Source organism: Elephas maximus, chromosome 1, assembly GCF_024166365.1.
Source record: "Elephas maximus indicus isolate mEleMax1 chromosome 1, mEleMax1 primary haplotype, whole genome shotgun sequence".
In the NCBI taxonomy this organism is placed as follows: Eukaryota; Metazoa; Chordata; class Mammalia; order Proboscidea; family Elephantidae; genus Elephas; species Elephas maximus.
In genome coordinates, this window is record NC_064819.1 from 5,766,422 (window position 1) to 5,787,927 (window position 21,506).

General features: G+C 38.9%; 1 protein-coding gene across 3 annotated transcripts in view; it reads right to left on the bottom strand.

Moving 5' to 3' along the window:
• Positions 1–21,506, bottom strand: part of LSAMP (limbic system associated membrane protein) — a 991,063-nt gene that overhangs the window by 555,235 nt on the left and 414,322 nt on the right. The window lies entirely within an intron of this gene.

The following is a 21,506-nucleotide window of genomic DNA, read 5'->3' on the forward strand; positions in this document are numbered from 1 at the left end:
GCTCTGGATAAATCTTCTAATCAGGAACACAGAAGGGCACTGCACTGTACTTCCTAGAGCATCCTCACACCAAAAAAAAAAAAAAAAATAGAAAAGGTTCTGATTAAATATTTGCTCAGAAAATACCCTCCGATAACATACTGCCAATTTCGTACCTTGGGTAAATAGCATCCCCTTTTTTTTCTCCCAAGGTAAGTAGTTCTCTGCTATATTAGATTTTATTTACAGAAAAGAACCCTAGCCCCCAAATACACAGCAGTGATGTGAAGGGTATGGCCCAGCTTGTCTCAAAATATTGTCAGTGTGACCTTTGGCATTGACCCAGTAAAAATCACTTTCCCTAAAGGAAACCAACACTCCTTTCTCTATAATCCTGCTAGCGAGACATGGTGTTAATGAAGCAAGTCCTGCTGCCAGTAGCTATAACACAAACTGTCACATTTGGCTTGGTCACTGGAAGGACAAATGCCAAGTGGAAATGTGCACACACGAGCATATACAATGTTTCCATGGAAATGCTTCTTGTTCTGCACGAACAGCCTTGGGAATGCACCCAGCCCTGCAGGGATGTGCCCCTGCTTTCTGGAGGTCAGTCAGTGAAAGTACCGTCTTAAGAAATGCACTGGACTCTGGGTTCTCTGTGCTCACCTGGAGGGTGATTAGGGGGACTTGGTGATCAACCTCACTTTCAATAGTTTCTGTATTCTGGATACTAGCTCCAGAACCAGCAGCCCAATAGTCTTTCATTGCAGAGTCCAAACATAAAGATTACAAGCTTATTGAAATGTATCAGGGAATACTGTAGTAGTTTCAAGGAATATTTTAGGGAGACAAATATTCTGGGTAATCGGACTGAAAACCATGCTTTCTAGAGCATTTAATGGCTGCCCTACCTAGCTGACTGTCTTGTTTCCTTTGTTTCATTTATCTGCTACTGCTCTCCTTCTTTTCATTATGCATTTCCCTTATTTACAAAACTGATGCTCTGTGTTTCCTGGAATCCCACGGAAGGTTACCGGTATTTGGTTGATGACAATATACAAACTGGTGGTGTGTTATAGGCATATGGATGGAAAGCTTTGGTTGACTAAATCTCATGGCACAAGTACAAACGTAGGAAGCAACAAGTTCTTACATGAGGTGACTTGGCCTTTCAAACATAGCTCGGTCAGATACTACCTGATTGAAATAAAATTCAATACAAAAACATGGATTATAAATGTTGCCATTTTAAAGATCTGCAAGCTATGATGAAAAACACTTGCACTTTTTAAAATATACCTTTGAATGCATATATTGAAATAGAATTTGAAAAAGGGTATTTTTTTGACGGAGTCCTTGGGTAGTAGAAATGGTTAATGTGCTTACCTGATAACCAAAAGAAAGGCTGAAGGTTCAAATCCACCCATAGGAACCTTGGAAGAAAGTCTTGGTGATCTATTTCAAAATATCAGTCATTGAAAACCCTGTGGACCACAGCTCCGCACTGACAGACATGGGGTCACCAGGAGTTGGAGTTCACTTGACAGCAAACGTTTTTTTTCCACCTTCCTTTTTTTTTGTTGTTACCTTTTTGCGAATAATGAGGAAGCCAATAAGTAATGTATTATTTCTCCTTTTATTTTCACTGCCCCTCTTGCTAAGCATTTTGTTAATATGAGATTTTTTATAAAATATAGTTACGGGACAGGCAAGGCCAAGATGGTGGTGGTCCCTCTTACAACAGAGACCTGAAAAAACAAGTGAATCAATTATATATGACAATCTAGGAGCCCTGAACATCAAAGGCAGAGTTGAGGAATCGGACTGAGTGATGGGGTGGGGAGAGATGGTTCAGAAGCAGCAAGGAGTTGCCAGACCAAATCTGGCAGGAAACACACTCTGCAGGCCAGTCAGATTGGTTGCCATGTACGGTGAGGCAGGCAGTGGCATTCGGGATGCATTTTCCATATCGGGAGAGACTGAGTGGCAGAGAGTCTGTTCAAACGACCAGAACCAGTGAGCAGCGGCACTCAATCAGCAAAGGATAAGTATATGCATCTAACCTACCCCTCGGATTAAAAAATGCCCCATGTGGGAAGAATCTCTCTCCCTGCTCTGCACGGGGTCCCAGGCCAGCTCCAGCAATTGCCAATTACCACTCCACCTAGGCCAGAAGTAGGGTCCGTCACTGTCCTTGAGTCATTCTCCCAATCTGGGAGACAGAACAAATTAACAAACACAAAAAAATAATCTGCCAGCTTCCCCTAAGCCGAGAATTCAGGGCAGGTACAGCTCCATTGCCTAGGCACAGGCATAATGGGTCCACGGACTTTGAATGCCTTTCACCCCTGCAGAGACCTGTATAGGCCCATTTCAACAGCATACGCCTTCATTAGCACAGTACAACAGGGTATATACCTGAAGCCTAACTTCACTGTATCAGCTCCACAGAGGAGTGGTAGGTTTGTGACATTTGACACCACACTGACCATTAAGCAGGGTCCTCACCTACCCACATAAGGGGCCTGAGGAGTGGTGGCTTCACTCATGCCACCTAGCCACCTGCAACAGGGGTCCAAGAATAAGTGGTGCCTTCTAGTCCTTACAGCCTACAGCATTGGGAGACCACAGTCCAGCTGCAAAACCCTCCCACCTACACTCTCTAGGGAACAGGAACACACTTTCCTCCCAGACACTCTCGGGCAGCTTTCAGTCCCCTGCCTTGCTCAGTGCATGACCTCCAACTACAGTCAGATACTGGTGCCTACTCCAATCAACCCTGCCCATCTAGGACTGTAGGTAAGAGCCTACACTACACACTTGGTGACTGACTCTCTGGACACCTGAGCTGAATGCATACAAGAAAAGTAAATGGACTCCTGGAATCACAAATCCAGTAACAAATCTAAAAACCTGGTGACAGGACATTAGAGCTTCAAAGGCACCAATAATCAAAATAGCTCAATCAAGCAGCCTATTTCGGCATATCAAAACAAAATAAAACAAGAAGGTAGGACACACTAACCAAACATAAAACAAATAAATATAATAACTTATTGATGGCTCAGAGGCAACAGTCAATATCGAATCACATATTCAGCAATCTCCCAAAACAAAGAATCAAGAAATATCCCAGAGGAAGAGAAATTCCTGGAATTACCAGAGGTAGAAAACAAAACACTAATATACAGAACTCTTCAAGAGATCGGGAAGGAGATCAGGCAAAAAGCAGAACAAGCCAAGGAACACACAGAAGAAGCAATAGGGGAAATTAAGAAGAATATAGACGAGCACAATGACAAATTTAACGGGCTGCAAGAATCCATAGACAGACAGCAAATGGAAATCCAGAAGATTATCAATAAAACTTCAGAATTAGACAACTCAATAGAAAGTCATAGGAGCAGAATTGAGGCAATGGAAGTCAGAATTTGTAAGACTGAAGATAAAGCACTTGAAACAAACTTATTTGGGGAAAAATCAGACATAAGAATTAAAAAAAATAAAGAAACCCTAAGAACTATCTGAGACTCCATCAAGAGTAATAACCTACAAGTGATTGGAATACCAGAACAGGAAAGGATAACGGAAAATATAGAGAATTATTGAAGATTTTTTGGCAGAAAACTTCCCCAATATCATGAAATATGAGAAGGTATCTATCCAAGATGCTCGTTGAACCCCACATCAGGTAGATTCCAAAAGAAAGTCACCAAGATATATTATAATCAAACTTACCAAAACCAAAGATAAACAGAATTTTAAGAGTGGCTAGGAATAAAGAAAAAGTCACCTATAAAGGAGAGGCAATAAGACTGAGCTCGGGGGACTTCCTGACAACATGGTACCCTACACAGAAGCACCATGCCGTCCCTCCACAGCAAAAAAAACCCAAAAAACTAAATGAAACATCATTCCTGGAACCCAACGTATCAAATGAAGAGATAATAAACACAACCAAACACCAAATGGAATAAGAAATGGACAGAGGACAGAGACCGAGGAGAGATATGTGCTGAGGTTCTTTATCAGCTAATGCAGCACAGATTCACCATCTTGGAGTTCTGTCAGACATTAGCTGACAGGGAACATGGGAGCCACTTTGTAGAGCTCCCAACAGGAGGCAGAGTACCCGGTAACCAGCGTTACAAGCTTTCCTACCCTCCATCCTCTCCCGCTGCTCTATCTCCGAGTTCCCTGGCTAGCTGCAGTTGCTTGGCTGCAGGTCAGTGGACAGGGAATATGGGAAAGCAGCTTCACAAAATTCCCAACAGGAGACAGAGCACCCAGTAATGAGCAATATATGTTCTCCTATCCCCCACCTTCAGCCTCCCTATCCCCTCCCCCTTCAGCCTAATCTGCTTCCCACCAGCTGCAGTATCTTAACCAAGAGGCAACTGCTTCCACCACAGGCCAGTTGGGTTCGCCCCGCTGGCTGGGTACCTGAGCTGCTGTTGCTTCTTTCCATCTTTTTTTTGTTTCTTCCATGCATCCCACCACCAACCCCTCCTTGCTCTCAAACACCTGGCTCCCTGTGCCATCTTTGCTTCTTCTTCAAAAGCTGTGAAGCCAGCCCCACTGGGGAATGACTCCCCCTGACCGCGAAATTACACTGGTGGGATCTCTAGGGCATTTTTTTTCTTTGCTTCTTTTGATTTGTTTGCTGTTTTCTTTTTATTTTCCTGGCTTCTAAGCCCCTTGTATCCAAGTTGCACTGCACGACTTAGGAGCCACTACCCCAATCTGCACAGGCCACATAGGTGGGATCCCTGAGGTCATTTCTTTTTTTTTGTTGTTGTTCTTCTTTTTTTTCTTTTATCCCCTCTCTATTTCAATTTCTTTCTTCATTTCTCAGTTCTTGTCTGTCTATATATATCTTCTTTTCTTGTCTCCTGTATACCCAGTACTCTCTGACATCTACACCTGCTCTAGTTAGGCTATACTGTGCAGCCTGAGAGACTTCTGCAGTCTTCAAGGCCACATCAGTGGGACTCCTGGGGGCTTTTCTTCCTTTTTTTTCCAAATTTTTATCTAGTTATTTTTTCTTTTTCCTTTTTTTTTTTTTTTGCTTTCTTTTTCCTTTGTGTTTTTCTCCATTTCTCAGTTTCTCAACTCTCTGCTCCAATGGCAAGAACCCTTTGCACTCTTCTTTTTTATAGCCTTTGTTTCTTTTTGGCTCCTGTTTCTTTCTCCTCTTTCCCATACCTATATTACTTCTGTACATCATGACCTCCCCCCTCTTTTCTGCACACCTGTACCATGCGCTGAACATCACATTTTGAAGCAACACAGGTACAGCCTACAGGAACCTGCTCAGCACAGATCCCTGGTCCACCTTGCCAGCCCTACTATACGCCACAAACAACCCATCCCACTCTCTTCCCTTCAGCTGGACCTGCCCTCCTGCACCATATCTGAGTGACTACCCTGCCCACTGGACAAGAAAGTGAAGAATATTGTGACTAAACATGAGCAAACAACAAAGAATGCACAGCAGGTCTGCTCAGATATAAACAAATAAAACAAAAATCTAGAATGAAAAAAAAATCTACAATCAAAAAACGAAGAAAATTACTGAATTTCACAAAGACAGCAGACAATACCAAAACATTAAAAAAAAAAAAAAATAGAGGATGATTCCAGTAGGTATCAAAAATAAAATGCCAGATGACTTTCCAGTAGAAGAAAAGGCACTAGAACTACCTAACAGGGGATTGAAATCTCTAATATTCAGAGCTATCCAAGAGTTGAAGCAAAAACAGACAAAAATGAGGAGAAAACAAATTTTTATGTTAAAGGTGGACAAATTAATGGAAAATACAGATTTAAAAAAAATAGAAGAATTCAGGACAATAATACAGAAAAAAATGCCAAAAATAAATTCACAACTAGAAATCAAACAAAAAAATTAGAAATTCAAAAGATAAAGAAGATTTCAGAAATGGACAGTGTCACAGAAGGACTGAGGAGCAAGTTCGAAATGATGGAAGACAGGATCAGTGAAATGGAAGACAAACACTGGGATACAATTCTGTTTGAGGAAAAAAATAAAAAAAAAAAGAATGAAGAAAAATGAGAAAACCCTGAGGATTATGTGGGATACAAACAAAAGGAAAAATTTGCAAGTGATTGGAGTGCCAGAGCAGGGAGAAAAAACAGAAAACACAGACAGGATTATTGAAGAATTGCTGACAGAAAACTTCTCTAATATCATGAATGATGAAAAGCTGACCATCCAAGAAGCTCAGTGAACCCCATATAGGAGAGATCCCAAGAGAAAAACACTAAGGCATGTCATAATCATGCTCACTAAAACCAAAGACAAAAAATCCTGCGAGCGGCTTGAGGAAAACAAAAAGTCATATACACAGAAGAAACAATAAGACTAAGCTGCGATTATTTGGCAGAAAACATGCAGACAAGAAGGCATGGGATGACATATATAAAATATTGAAAGAAAAAACTGCCAACCACGAATAATGTATTCCGCAAAACTTTCATTCAGATATGATGGTGAAATTAGCACATTTCCAGATAAAAAGAAATTAAGGGGATATGTAAAAACCAAATCAAACCTAAAAGAATTATTAAAAGGAGACCACCTGTCTGAGAACAAACATCAAATCACAGACTGAATCTAGGATGCGATATTGCACTATCCAAGGAAATGAACTCTCGAGGACGATCCATAACGAAAAGAATTGCAACAGAGAACCACAGAGGTTAATCTGTATATGAAAGTGTCAGAACAATAAAAAAAGGAATAAATGGTGTGGATATAGAACTTTCAAATGGTGAGAAAGGAAAGGTGATACCAAGTAATAAAAGACTGGTTCAAACCTAGGAAGATAAGGGTAAATTTCAAGGTAAACACAAAGAAAGTTAACAAACCTACTCTACTCATCAAAATAAGGAGAAAAAACAGTCTCAATAAAAACAAAATCTCATTTTAAAAAAAGGAAATGAAAAAAGAAATCCACAAACAAAAGGAACTCAGCATAGGAGAGTAAGAAGAACAAAGAAAAAGCTAGCAACACAAAAAAAGGACTACAAAATGACAGCAATAAACTCACACCTATCAATAATTACACTGTATGTAAATGGCCTAAATGCTCCCACAAAGGGACACAAAGTGACAGAATGCATAAAAAAGGACCCATCAATATGCTGTCTACAAGAGACACACCTTAGAAACAAAGATGCAAATTTATTAAAAATCAAAGGATGAAATATATATATATATCAGCAATAACTACCAAAAAAGAACAGGAATGACAATACTAATCTCAGATAAAATAGACTTTAAAACAAAATCCACCATAAAAGACAAAGAAGGACACTATATAATGATTAAAGGGATGATCCATCATGAAGACTTAACCATAATAAACATCTATGCACCAATGACAAGGCTCCAAAATACATAAAAGAAACTAACAGCACTGAAAAGAGAAATAGACACTTTCACAAAAATAGTAGGAGACTTCAACACACCACTCTTGGTAAAGGACAGAACATCTAGAAAGAAACCGAACAAAGATACAGAACAGCTAAAAAGCACAATCAGCCAACTTGACCTCATAGAAATATATAGAACACTCCACCCAACAGCTGCAAAGTACACATTCTTTTCCAGTGCAGATGGAATGTTCTCCAGAATAGACTACATCTTAGGCCACAGGGCAAGCCTCAACAAAATCCAAAATACTGAGAAAATACAAAGTATCTTCTCTGACCACAACGCCATCAAAGTAGAAATTAACAGGAAAAGTAAGGAAAAAAAAAAATCTATTACATAAAAATTGAATAACCCCCTGTTTAGAAACCCCTGGGTAATAAAAACAATCATAGATGGAATAAAAAGAAAAATTCTTAGAATTAAACAAGAAAGAAAACACATCATACCAAAACATTTGGGACACAGCAAAAGCGGTCCTTAGAGGACAATTTATAGCAAAAATGCACACATCAAAAAAGAAGAAAGGGGCAAAATCAAAGTATAAGCTATGCAACTTGAACAATTAGACAGAGGACAGGAAAAGAAGCCCACATCCACCAGGACAAAATAAATAATAAAGATCAGAGCACAAATAAATGGAAGACAGAGTAGAAAAACAATAGAAAGAATCAACAAAACCAAAAGTTGGTTCTTTGAAAGGATCAACAAAATCAACCACTGGCCAAACTGATAAAAGAAAAATAGGAGAGGATGCACATAACACAAATAAGAAATGAAATGCAGGACATTACAACAGACTCAACTGAAATAAAAAGGATCATTACAGAATATTATGAAAGACCATACCCCAACAAATTTGAAAACCTAGAGGAAATGGACAAATTTCTAGAAACACACTACCTACCCAAACTAACACAAAATGATGTTGAAAATCTGAACAGACCCATAATAAGAGATTGAAAATTAAAAACAAAAAAACTCCCAACAACAACAAAAAAAACCCTGGCCCAGATGGCTTTACTGAAGAATTCTACCAAACATTCAAAGGCCATACACCAGTACTACTCAAATTATTTCAGAACATAGAAAAGGAAGTCATACTTCCAAATTCATTCTAGGAAGCCTGTATACCCTGATACCAGAATCACGCAAAGACGCCACAAAAAGAAAATTACAGACAAATATCTCTCATGAATACAGATGTAAAAATTCTCAACAAAATTCTAGCCAATAGAAATCAGCATCACATCCAAAAAATAATAAACCATGACCACGTAGAATTCATACCAGGTATGCAAGGATGGTTCAACATTAGAAAACCAATCAATGTAATCCACCACAAAAATAAAAAGAAAGAAAAGAATAACAGGATCATCTCAATCGATGCAGAAAAGGCATTCGACAAAGTCCAATACCCATTCCTATTAAAAATTCTCAACAAAATAGGTATAGAAGTAACATTTCTCAACATAATAAAGGGCTTCTATGCAAAACCAATGGCCAACATCATTCTTAATGGACAGAGGATGAAAACATTATCCTTGAGAACAGGAACAAGACAAGGATGCCCTTTATCACCACTCCTATGTAACACTGTGTTGGAAATACTAGCTAGAAAATAAGGCAAGAAACAGAAATTAAGAGCATCCGAACTGGTAATTAAGAAGTTAAACTCTCCCTATTTGAAGATGATATGATTCTATACATAGAAAACCCAAAAGACTCCATGAGAAAACTACTGGAACTAATAGAAAGATTTAGCAAAGTCACAAGATACAGAATAAACATACAAAAATCAGTTGGATTCCTATATACCAAAAAAGAGAATGATGAAAAGGGAATCAGGAAAACAGTACCATACATAATGGCCCTAAAAAAAAAAAAAACAAAAACTAAACATTTGGGAATAAATCTAACAAGGGATGTAAAAGAACTATAAAAAGAAAACTAAAAAACATTACTGTAAGAAACCAAGAGAGATCTACATAAATGGAAAACGTACCATCCTCATGGATAGGCAGACTCAACATTGAGAAAATGACAATTATACTCAAAGCAATTTAAAAATACAATGCAAAACTTATCCAAATACCAACAACATTCTTTAAAAAGCTGGAAAAACTTGTCATTAACTTTATATGGGAAGAGAAGAAGTCCCTACTAAGTAAAGCAGTATTGAAGAAGAAGAACCCACTATTCATCTATGGTAGTCAAAACAGCCTGGTGCTGGTACAGTGACATATACTTTGATCAATGGGACAGAATTGAGAACCCAAACGTAAATCCAACAACCTGTGGTCACCGATATTCGACAAGGTCCCAAAGTCCAAGTGGGGAAAAGAGAGTTTTTTTTTAACAAATGATGCCAGCAAAACTGAATGTCCATCTGCAAAAAATGAAACAGGACCCATACCTCACACCATATACAAAAACTAACTCAAAATGAATCAAAGACCTAAATATAAAGCCAAAAACCATGAGGTTCATAGAAGAAAAAATAGGATCAATGCTAGAGGCCCTAATGCACTGCATTAACAGGATACAAACCACAACGAACAACACACAATCTCCAGAAGATAAGGTAGATAACTGGTATCTTCTAAAGATGAAACACTTATGTTCATCAAAAGAATTCACCAAAAGCATAAAAAGTTAACCTACAGACTGGGAAAAAAATTTTGGCTGCTACAAATCAGACAAAGGCCTAATCTCTAAAATCTACAAGAAAATCCAATACCTCTACAACAAAAAGACAAATAATCCAATTAAAAAATGGACAAAGAAAATGAACAGACACTTCCCCAAGGTCATTCAAGCGGCCAACAGACACGAGGAAATGCTCATGATCTCTAGCCACCAGAGAAATGCAAATCAAAACTGCAATGAGATACCATCTTACCCCAGCGTTACTGTCACGAATAAATAAAACAGGAAATAAATGCTGGAGAGGGTATAGGGAGATCGGAACTCTTATGCACTGCTGGTGGGAATGCAAAATGATAAAATGATATTGGAAAGTGATATGACACTTCCTTAGAAAGCTAGAAATAGAAATATCATATGATTCAGCAATCCCACTGCTAGGAATATATCCTATAGAAATAAGAGTTGTCACATGAACAGACATATGCACACCCATACTAACTGCACCATTGTTCAAAATAGCAAAAAGATGGATACAACCTAGATGCCCATTCACAGATGAATGGATAAAAAAACTGTGGTACGTATATCACTCCTGAGGTTCACCCTTCAGCCAAAGATTGAGCAGGCCCAATACAATGGACTATTACTCAATGATAAAGAAAACAATGAATCTGCGAAGTTTCTCATAACATGGATAAATCTAGACGGTATTATGTATGCTGAGTGAAACAGGTCAATCACAAAAGTTCAAATATCATATGAGACCACTACTGAAAAAACTCATGAAAAGGTTTACATACAAAAAGAAACAATATTTGATGGTTACGAGGGAGGGAACGGGTAGGGATGGAAAAACACTTAATAGACAATAGATAAGTGGAAACTTTGGTGAAGGGTAAGACAGAACACAATACTGGGGAAGCCAACATGACCTGTACAAGGCAAGGTCATGGTAGCTCCGTCAAAAAAAAAAAAAAAAAAAAAAAAAGCAGTGCCATCAAGTTGATTCTGACTTATAGCAACCCTATAGGACAAAGTAGAACTCCCCCCATAGAGTTTCCAAGGAGCCCCTGGTGGGTTCTAACTGCTGAACCTTTAGGTAACAGCTGTAGCACTTAACCACTACGCCATACATCCAAATTCCCTGATAGACCTGGGCTGAGGACTGTGGGGATCATAGTCTCAGGGAACAGCTAGCTCAATTGGCATAACATATTTTATAAAGAATATGTTCTACATTCTACTTTGGTGAGTAGCATCTGGGATCTTAAAAGCCTGTGAGTGGCCACCTAGGATACTCCACTGGTCTCACCCCTTCAGGAGCAAGGAATAATGAAGAAAACCAAAGGTACAAGGGAAAGATTAATCCAAAGGACTAATGGACCACATCTACCATGGCCTCCACCAGACTAAGCCCAGGACAATGAGATGGTGTCCAGTTATCACCACTGACTGCTCTGACAGGGATCACAATAGAGGGTCCTGGACAGAGCTGGAGAAAAATGTAGAACAAAATCATAACTCAAAAAGAAAGAGCAGACTTGCTGGCCTGACAGAGACTGCAGAAACCCTGAGAGTACGGCACCCAGATACTCTTTCAGCTCAGTAATGAGGTCACTCCTGAGGGTCACCCTTCAGACAAAGATTAAACAGGCCCATGGCAAAAAAAACAAGACTAAAGGGGCACACCAGCCCCGGGGCAAGGACTAGAAGGCAGGATGGGACAGAAAAGCTGGTAATAGGGAACCCAGGGTTGAGAAGGCAGAGTGTTGACATGTCATGAGGTTGTTAACCAATGCCATAGTACACAGCAATGTTTGTAATAACTGTTTAATAAGAAACTAGTTTGTTGTTTAAACCTTCATCTAAAGTACAAAAAATAAATAAATAAAAAGGACTAGGTTGAGACTACTCAGCAGAAAACATGCAGGCAAGAAGGCAGTGTGATGACATATATAAAACCTTGAAGGAACATAACTGCCAGCCAAGAATTATATATTCAGTAAAACTGTCTCCCAAATATGGTGGCAAAATTAGGGCATTTCCAGATAAAGAGAAGTTAAGGAATTTGTAAAATTATAAGAAATACTAAAGTGAGTCCTCCAGATAGAAAATAAGAACATCAGATAACAACCCAAGATAAGAACACATGACAGCAACCAAATATCAACCCAGACAGAGAAACCACAAAAATAAATCTAAGCTAAAATGCTGAAAATAGGGGAATAAAAGACATCAATATGTAAAAGATGACAACATTAAAAAAAAAAAGAGGGACTAAAAAATGTAGTCATATATCTATTATATGGAGAGGAAGTCAAGGCGATATAAAAAAAAAAGTCAGTTTAAACTTAGAAAAATAGGGGTAAATGTTAAGCTAACCACAAAGGAAACTAGCAATCGTGCACATCAAAATAAAAAGAAAAAGAAAAGCATAAAGACTCACCAACTAAAAAAACCAACAAAAAAGAAAAAAGATGAAAGGAAAATACATAAAGAAAAATGACTCAGCACAGAAAATTAAGTGGAACAAAGAAACTGTTCAACAACACACACACACAAAAGACATCAAAATGACAGCAGTAAATTCAGACCTACCGATAATTATGCTGAATGTAAGTGGACTAAATGCACCAATCAAGAGACAGAGAGTGGCAGAATGGACAAAAAACACAATCCAATCTATATGCTGCCTACAGGAGACACACCTTAGATTAAAGACACAAACAAATGAAACTCAAAGGATGGAAAAAAATATATGAAGCAAACAACAATCAAAAAACAGCAGGAGTGACCATGTTAATTTCTAACAAAAGAGACTTTAAAGTAAAATCCACCACAAAGGATAAGGAAGGACACTATATAATGATTAAAGGGTCAATAAACAGGAGGGCATAACCATAATAAATATTTACACACCCAATGACGTGTCTCCAAAACACATAAAACAAACCCTAACAGCATTGAAAAGAGAGATAGGCAGCTCCACAACAATACTAGGAGACTTCCACATACCTCTTTCGGTGAAGGACAGAACATCCAGAAAGAAGCTCTATAAACACACAGAAGATCGAAAAGCCACAATCGATCAACTTGATCTCATAGACACATACAGAACATTCCACCCAACAGCAGCCAAGTATACTTTCTTTTCCAACGCACATGGAACATTCTTCAGGAAAGACTACATATTAGGCCTTAATGCAAGCCTTAACAGAATTCAAAGCATCGAAATATTACAAAGCATTTTTTCTGACCACGAAGCCATAAAAGTAGAAATCAATAACAGAAAAAGCAAGGGGAAAAAAAAAATCAAACACATGGAAACCAAACAACACCTTCCTCAAAAACTACTGGGTTATAGAAGAAATGAAGGACAGAATAAAGAAATTCATAGAATCAAGTGAGAATGAAAACACACCTACCAGAACTTTTGGGACACAGCAAAAGCAGTGCTCAGAGGTCAATTTATAGCAATAAATTCACACATCCAAAAAGAAGAAAGGGCCAAAATCAAAACATTAACCCTACAACTTGAACAAATAGAAAGAGAGCTGCAAAAGAAGCACTTGGGCACCAGAAGAAAGCAAATAATAAAAATTAGAGCAGCATTAAATGAAACAGAAAAACAATTGAAAGCATTAACAAGATCAGAAGCTGGTTCTTTGAAAAGATCAACAAAATTGATAAACCATTGGCCAAACTGACAAAAGAAAAAAAAGGAGAGGAAGCAAATAACTAAAAGAAGAAATGAGATGGGTGACATCAGAAAAGCCCCAACTAAAATTAGAAGATTCATTACAGAATACTATGAAAAATTGTACTGTAACAAGTTTGAAAACCTAGAGAAAATGGACAAATTTCTAGAAATATACTACCTACCTAATCTCACAGGAACAGGGGTTGAACAACTAAATAAACCTGTAACAAAAAAAGAGAATGAAGAGGTAATTAAAAACTCCCTCCCCCCCCAAAAAAAGCCCAGGCCCTGACTGTTTCACTGGAGAAGTCTACCAAACTTTCAGAGAAGAGTTAACACCACTACTACTAAAGGTATTTCAGAGCACAGAAAAGGATGGAATACTCCCAAACTCACTCTATGAAGCCAACATAACCCTGATACAAAAACCAAGTAAAGACTCCACAAAAAAAAAAAAACAAAATTACAGACCAATATCCCTCAAGAACATAGAAGCAAAAATCCTCTCAAAAAATTCTAGCCAATGGAATTCAACCACACATCAAAAAAAATAACTCACCGTGACCAAGTGGGATTCATACCAGGTATGCAGGGATGGTTCAACATCAGGAAAACAATCAATGTAATTCATCACATAAATAAAACAAAAGACAAGAACTACATGATCTTATCAATTGATGCAGAAAAGGCATTTGAAAAAATCCAACGCCTATTCATGATAAAAGCTCTCAGCAAAATAGGGGTAGAAGGAAAATTTTCCTCAACATAATAAAGGGCATTTATACAAAGCCAACAGCCAACATCATCCTAAATGCAGAGTCTGAAAGCATTCCCCTGGAGAACGGGAACCAGACCAGGATGCCCTTTATCACTACTCTTATTCAACATTGTGCTGAAGGTTCTAGCCAGAGCAATTAGGCTAGAAAAAGAAATAAAGGGCATCCAAATTGGTAAGGAAGAAGTAAAAGTATTTATATTTGCAGATGATATGATCTTACACAAAGAAAAGCCCAAAGAATCCACAAGAAAACTACCAGAACTAATAGAAGAGCTTAGCAAAGTATCAGGATACAAGATAAACATATAAAATCAGTTGGATTCCTCTACACCAACAAAGAGAGCTTCAAAGAGGAAATCACCAAATCAATACCATTTATAATAGCCCCCAAGAAGGTAAAATACTTAGGAATAAATCATACCGGAGATGTAAAAGACATATACAAAGAAAACTACAAGACATTACTGCAAGAAACCAAAAGAGACCTACATAAGTGGGAAAACATACCTTGCTCATGGAGAGGAAGACTCAACATTGTGACAATGTCTAATCTACCCAAAGGGATCTACAGATACAATGCAATCCTGATCCAAATTCCAATGGCATTTTTTAATGAGATGTAGAAACACATCACCAACTTCATATGGAAGGGGAAGAGGTCCCAAATAAGTAAAGCATTATCGAAGAAGAAGAACAAACTGGGAGGCCTCACACTACATGATTTTAGAACCTATAATACCGTCATGGTAGTCAAAAGAGCCTGGTACTGGTACAACAACAGATATATAGACTAATGAAGCAAAAGTGAGCACCCAGATGTAAATCTGACAAAGACTCAAAGTCCATTAATTGGGGAAAAGACAGTCTTTTTAACAAATGGTGCTGGCATAACTGGATATCCATCTGCAAAAAATGAAACAAGACCCATAGCTCACACCATGCACAAAAACTAATTCAAGATGGATCAAAGACCTAAACATAAAATCTAAAACAAGAAAGATCATGGAAGAAAAAATAGGGACGATGCTAGGAGCCCTAATATGTGGCATAAACAGAATACAAAACATTACTAACGATGCACAAACACCGGAATAGAAACTAGACAACTGGGAGCTCCTAAAAATTAAACACTTATGCTTATTAAAAGACTTCATCAAAAGAGTAAAACGACCACCTACAGAGTGGGAAAAAACTTTTGGCTTTGACAAATCCCATCAGTATCTAATCTCTAAAATCTACAAGACACTCCAAAACCGCAACAACAAAAAGACAGATAACCAAATTTAAAAATGGACAAAGAATATGATCAGGCACTTCACCAAAAAAGACATTCAGGTGGCTACGAGATATATGAGGACATGCTCATGATTATTAGCCATTAGAGAAATGTAAATCAAAACTACAAGAGAGACCATCTCACCCCAACAAGGTTAGCATTAATCCAAAACACACAAATAAAAGTTGGAGAGGTTGTGGAGAGACTAGAATACTTATACACTGCTGGTGGGGTTGTAAAATGGTACAACCACTTTGAAAATCAATTTGGAGCGTCCTTAAAAAGCTAAAAACAGAAGTATCTTTTGATCCAGCAATCTCACTCCTTGGAATATACCCTAGAGAAATAAGAGGCATCACACTAATAGATATATGCACACCCATGTTCACTGAAGCACCGTTCACAATAGCAAAAAGATGGAAACAACCTAGGCGCCCTTCAACGGACGAAAGGATAAACAAATTAAGGTATTTCCACACAATGGAATACTACACAACGATAAAGAACAATGATGAATCTTTGAGACATTTCATAACATGGATGAATCTGGAATGCATTATGCTGAGTGAAATTTGTCAGTCGTAAAAGCACAAACACTGTAAGAAGCCACTATTATAAGAACTCAAAAAAATGGTTTAATCACAGAAGAAAACATTCTTTGAAGGTTAAGAGAGTGGGGAGGGAGGGAGAGGGGTATTCACCAACTAGACAGTAGATAAGAATTATCTTAAGTGAAGGAAAGGGCAATGCACACTACAGGAGAAGTCAGCACAACTGGACTAAACCAAAAGCACAGAAGTTTCCTGAATACAACCAAACACTTCGAGCAACTGAGTATCAGGGGCCTGGTTTCCGGGACATCTAGGTCGATTGGCATAACAAACTTTATGAAGAAAATGTTCTGCATCCCCCTTTGATGAGTGGTGTCTGTGGTCTTAAAAGCTAGCAAGCGGCCATTTAAGATACATCAATTGGTCCCAACTTACCTGGAGCAAAGAAGAATGAAGAACACCAAAGATACAAGGAAAATATTAGCCCAAGACACAGAAACAGTCACGTAAAGTGGAGACTCCATCAGCCTGAGACCAGACAAACTAGATTGTGCCTGGCTACTACCAATGACCCTGACAGGGAACAGGGAGTCCCTGATGGACCAGGAGAAAAGTGGGGTGCAGAGCTCAAATTCTAGTAAAAAGAACAGACTTAATGGTCTGACTGAGACTGGAGGGTCCCTGGAAAACATGGCCCCTGGACTCTCTGTTAGCAGAGAACTGAAACCATTCCAGAAACCAACTCTTCAGGCAAAGATTAGACTGGACTATAAGATGTAAAATTATACTCCTGAAGAGGGTAAGTCTTAGCTCAAATAGATAAAATAATAAAAAAAAATACATGAAACTAAATGGCAGCTCCTGTCCAGAGGCAAGATGAGAAGGCAAAAAGGGACAGGAGCAGGTTGAATGGACATGGGAAATTCGGGGTCAAAAGGAAGAGTGTGCTGTGACATTATAGGGAGAGCAAATAGGGTCACGTAACAAGGAGTGTATATCAATTTTTGCATGAGAAACTAACTTGAACTGTAAACTTTCACTTAAATCACAATTAAAAATATATATATAGTTATAGGTTATTCTACAATGTTACGGATAGCATTGTGTCCCCACAGAATGTGTGTCAAATTGGCTAGGCCATGATTACAGTATTATGTGATTGTCCACCATTTTGTCATCTGACGTGATTTTCCTATGTGTTGTAATTCCTACCGCTGTGATGTTAATGAGGCAGGACTGGATGCAGTTATGTCATGAGGCAGGACACAATCTACAAAATTAGCGTGTGTCGTAAATCAATTTCTTTCAAGATATAAAAGAGAGAAGCAAGCAGAGAGACAGGGGACCTCATACCACCAAGAAACAAGAGCCAGGAGAATAGTGAGTCCTTTGGACCTGGGGTCCCTCCGCTGAGAAGCTCCTTGGCAGGAAGATTGATGACAAGGGCCTTCCTTCAGAACTGACAGAGACAGAAAGCCTTCCCCTGGAGCTGGCATCCTGAATTCAAAATTCTAGCCCACTAGGCTGTGAGAGAATAAATCTGTATGCGGTATTTCTGCTATAGCCGCACTAGATAACCACGTCACACATAAATATAAAAGCCACTAACCTAACTAGATATTCTTAACATACATTTAAGTGTATATCATGTCTGTGTAGATATTTTTCTTCCGCCTCCTTTGCTTCCTTTCTCTTGTCTTCCTGTTTCCTCTTCTCCCAACTCCTTCTTTCAATCAGCCTTGCTCTAATGAACATGTATTGGTTTTTGCCCCCTCAGGACTCATTCACTTTATTTAAGGAAACAGCCATTTCAGGAGCCACGCTTTCATCAGTCTCAGATGTTGTAGGTTAGTTGGAACCCACTAGCTGTCTGCAGGGAAGGTACTCAGGGAAACCAGCCAGTGCATCTGTTATTGAGGATGAGCATGGGACCCAGTCAGACCCAGCCAAATGGAATGGGAAAGTTTGAGACTTTTGCTGACTTCTGAAAAAGGTGCTTGTTCTTCCCAAGGGATTTAAATCCCAGAAGATGTAAGGTCTGGAGCTGTTCCAGCCATCTCATGACAATGAGAAGAGAACATATCTGAGAACAAGTCAAGACAGAAGAAAATAAAGCAAAGAAGAAACAAAATAGTCAGCCAATACTTGCAGCTAGCTCTACCACTGTGTTTTTCAGTTATGTAAGCCAATAAACTCCCTTATTGCTTAGGCCAGTTCAAGTCAGGTTTTCTGTGTTTTGTAAACCAAAAAGTCCCTAATAAGCTCACCCTACAAACAACGCCAAACAAATAAAGAGAGCCTGAGTCCTATACCATAACTTCCAAATTTTCAAGTCCAAGAATCCCTTTGAACAACTACCACTTGTACATTGAGAACCACTACACAAAAACAAGTTACCCACAGAGCTATCCAATGAAGAAAATGGCCCAATTACCTTGGAATTGGTGCTCCTTGAGGCCTTGAAATATAAGTATCTTTAACGTGGTAGTAGGCATCATTTCCCACAGGGCATTTGGCAGATGTGATAAGTCTCAACCAGCACCACTTGGCAATAAGGACCGGGATGAAGAGAATGGGAAAGGTCAGGCTGCCTTCACCTTGCTGCTCGACATCTCATGGATTATTTGTAATAAAACACAGTTGTTCATCTTTCATTCATAAAATAGGGACTGTAAGGACTTTGAAAAAATAAGGAGTTTAATACTCCAGTAAGTGTGTTTTTTATGAGTAGTACCTCATTAATGAGAAGTCTCCAAATTTTTAAAGGAAAAAAAAAAACTCAGGCAATATTCTCTTCCTTTTTTTTTTTCTCCACAAATGTCCTCTGTTTCTTCTTCTCTCCTTTCTACCTTTAGTTCTGTTCCTGGGGCCTTTTACAGCAGTTTACTACTTTTATTTCTCTTTAACTGGAATAATTAAAATAAATAAATTTTTCCAATCAATTAATGAAAATGCCTTGGTATAAGTCAGTGAATGGTGTCATAGTTTATGTCAGCCTTCCGAAAAAACCAAACCCACTGCACTGAGTCAATTCCAAACTCCCCCATTGAGTTTCTAAGGAGTGGTTACTGACCTTTTCATTAGCAACCACATGCTTAACCACTGTGCCACAGAGCTTCATGTTAGCCTCAGGGTATATGTTGTCATTGTTAGGTGCCACCGAGTTGGTTCCGACTCATAGCGACCCTGTGCACAAAAGAACGAAACACTGCCCAGTCCTGAGCCATCCTTACAACTGTAGTTATGCTTGAGCTCATTGTTGCAGCTACTGTGTCAATCCACCTCACTGAGGATCTTCCTCTTTTCTGCTGACCCTGTACTCTGCCAAGCATGATGTCCTTCTCCAGGGACTGATCCCTCCTGACAACATGTCCAAAGTATGTAAGACACAGTTTCGCCATCCTTGCCTCTAAGGAGCATTCTGGTTGTACTTCTTTCTTCAGAATGAAGATCAGGGTATATATATCTCCCAAAATACACATTCCTGAATTATCCAGTAATGTTTACCTGAGAGCCTCAAACCTGTTCAGTTGTGGCTTGAATTGAGTCTCCCAAAAAGATATTTTGAAGTTCTAATCCCTAGGACCAGTGAGTCTGACCTTGTTTGGAAATAAGATCTTTTAAGGCATTATCAGTTAACATGAGGTCATAATGGAGTTATGGTGGGTCATAATCCAATCTAAGTACTGTCCTTATAAAAGAGAACAGACACAGAGAGACAAATGGTGGAAGATGGCCAAGGAGTGCCAAGAAATACCTGAGGCCTGCAGAAGCTAAAGAGACAAGGAAAGATCTTCCCTCAGAGCAGACAGACAGAGCATAGTCCTGCCTATGCCCTGAATTCAGACTGCTGGGCTGTAGAACCATGCAGCACTAAATGTCTGTTCTTAGAAGCCACCCAATTTGTGGCATTTTGTAATGGAAGTCCTAGGAGACTACTATCCTATTCCTTACTCCTTGACAGTGCTTTCTTCTCTCTCTCCAGGTTAGTATAAATGTAGTATGGAGAAGGATTTGACAAAATAGAATGAGATTCTGACCATGCATGGCTCCTCAGATCACTAAGCCAAAATTTCCTGACATAACCAAGCTTCTTCTCTATGTTTGACTGAGGCCCTGAGTCAAACTGAGGTATTTTCACAACAGGAAGACTCAGGATGGACGTTAGGAAGATCAGCCGTTGCCTTCTTGCCCAGTCAGCTGCAGGGGGTGTAGAGGAATACTTAATGAGCTCAAACGTTGGCTTAGTCACTCAGCTTATGAGACAGAGCAGTTGGCTTCAACTCAGCTGAAGTTTCCATATTCACATAAAGGCTGATCATATCTACCTAATTAATTGACTCATTCAAAACAGACTTTTACCACCTGTCTAGGGATTGTTCTAGGGGTTCATGATATAATTCATGATATACTTTGGTTAAAACAGTCCAAATCCCATTTTCGTGGAGTTTGTATTTCACTTAATATAAACAAAACAAAACACAGTTGCCCTCGAGTCGATTCTGACTCATGGCAACTGTGTGTGTTTCAGAGCAGAACTGGGCTCCACAGGGTTTTCAGAAGTAGGTCACTAGGACTTTCTCCAGAGGTTTCTCTGGTTGGGTTTGAACTGCCAACTTTTCAGTTAGTAGTTAAGCGCTTAACTGTTTGCACCACCCAGGGACTCCTATTTTACTTATTAGCACTGTTAAAATGAACTAAATGACATAATTTATATGAATCCAGAGGACAGTACCTAGCACACGGTAAAATTCAACACATGATGGCTCTCTTTCCCAATTAGAGCATTCTCACTTCTTTTTTATATGTCTACAGTCTTTAGAGAATTAAAAAAAAAAAGAAGTACCTAGAATCTTAGTCTTTGGAAAGAGCTAGAACATCACCTGAATAAGCCACAACATTCCCTTGATAAAAGAATACTGGTGCTCGTTCAGGGTTAATTTGCTCCAAGTTTAATAAGTGATGGACCAATATTGCTTAAGAAAGAAAGAAAGAAGGAAGGAAGGGAGGGAGGGAGGGAGGGAGGGAGGAAGGAAGGAAGGAAGGAAGGAAGGAAGGAAGGAAGGAAGGAAGGAAGGAAGGAAGGAAGGAAGGAAGGAAGGAAGGAAGGAAGG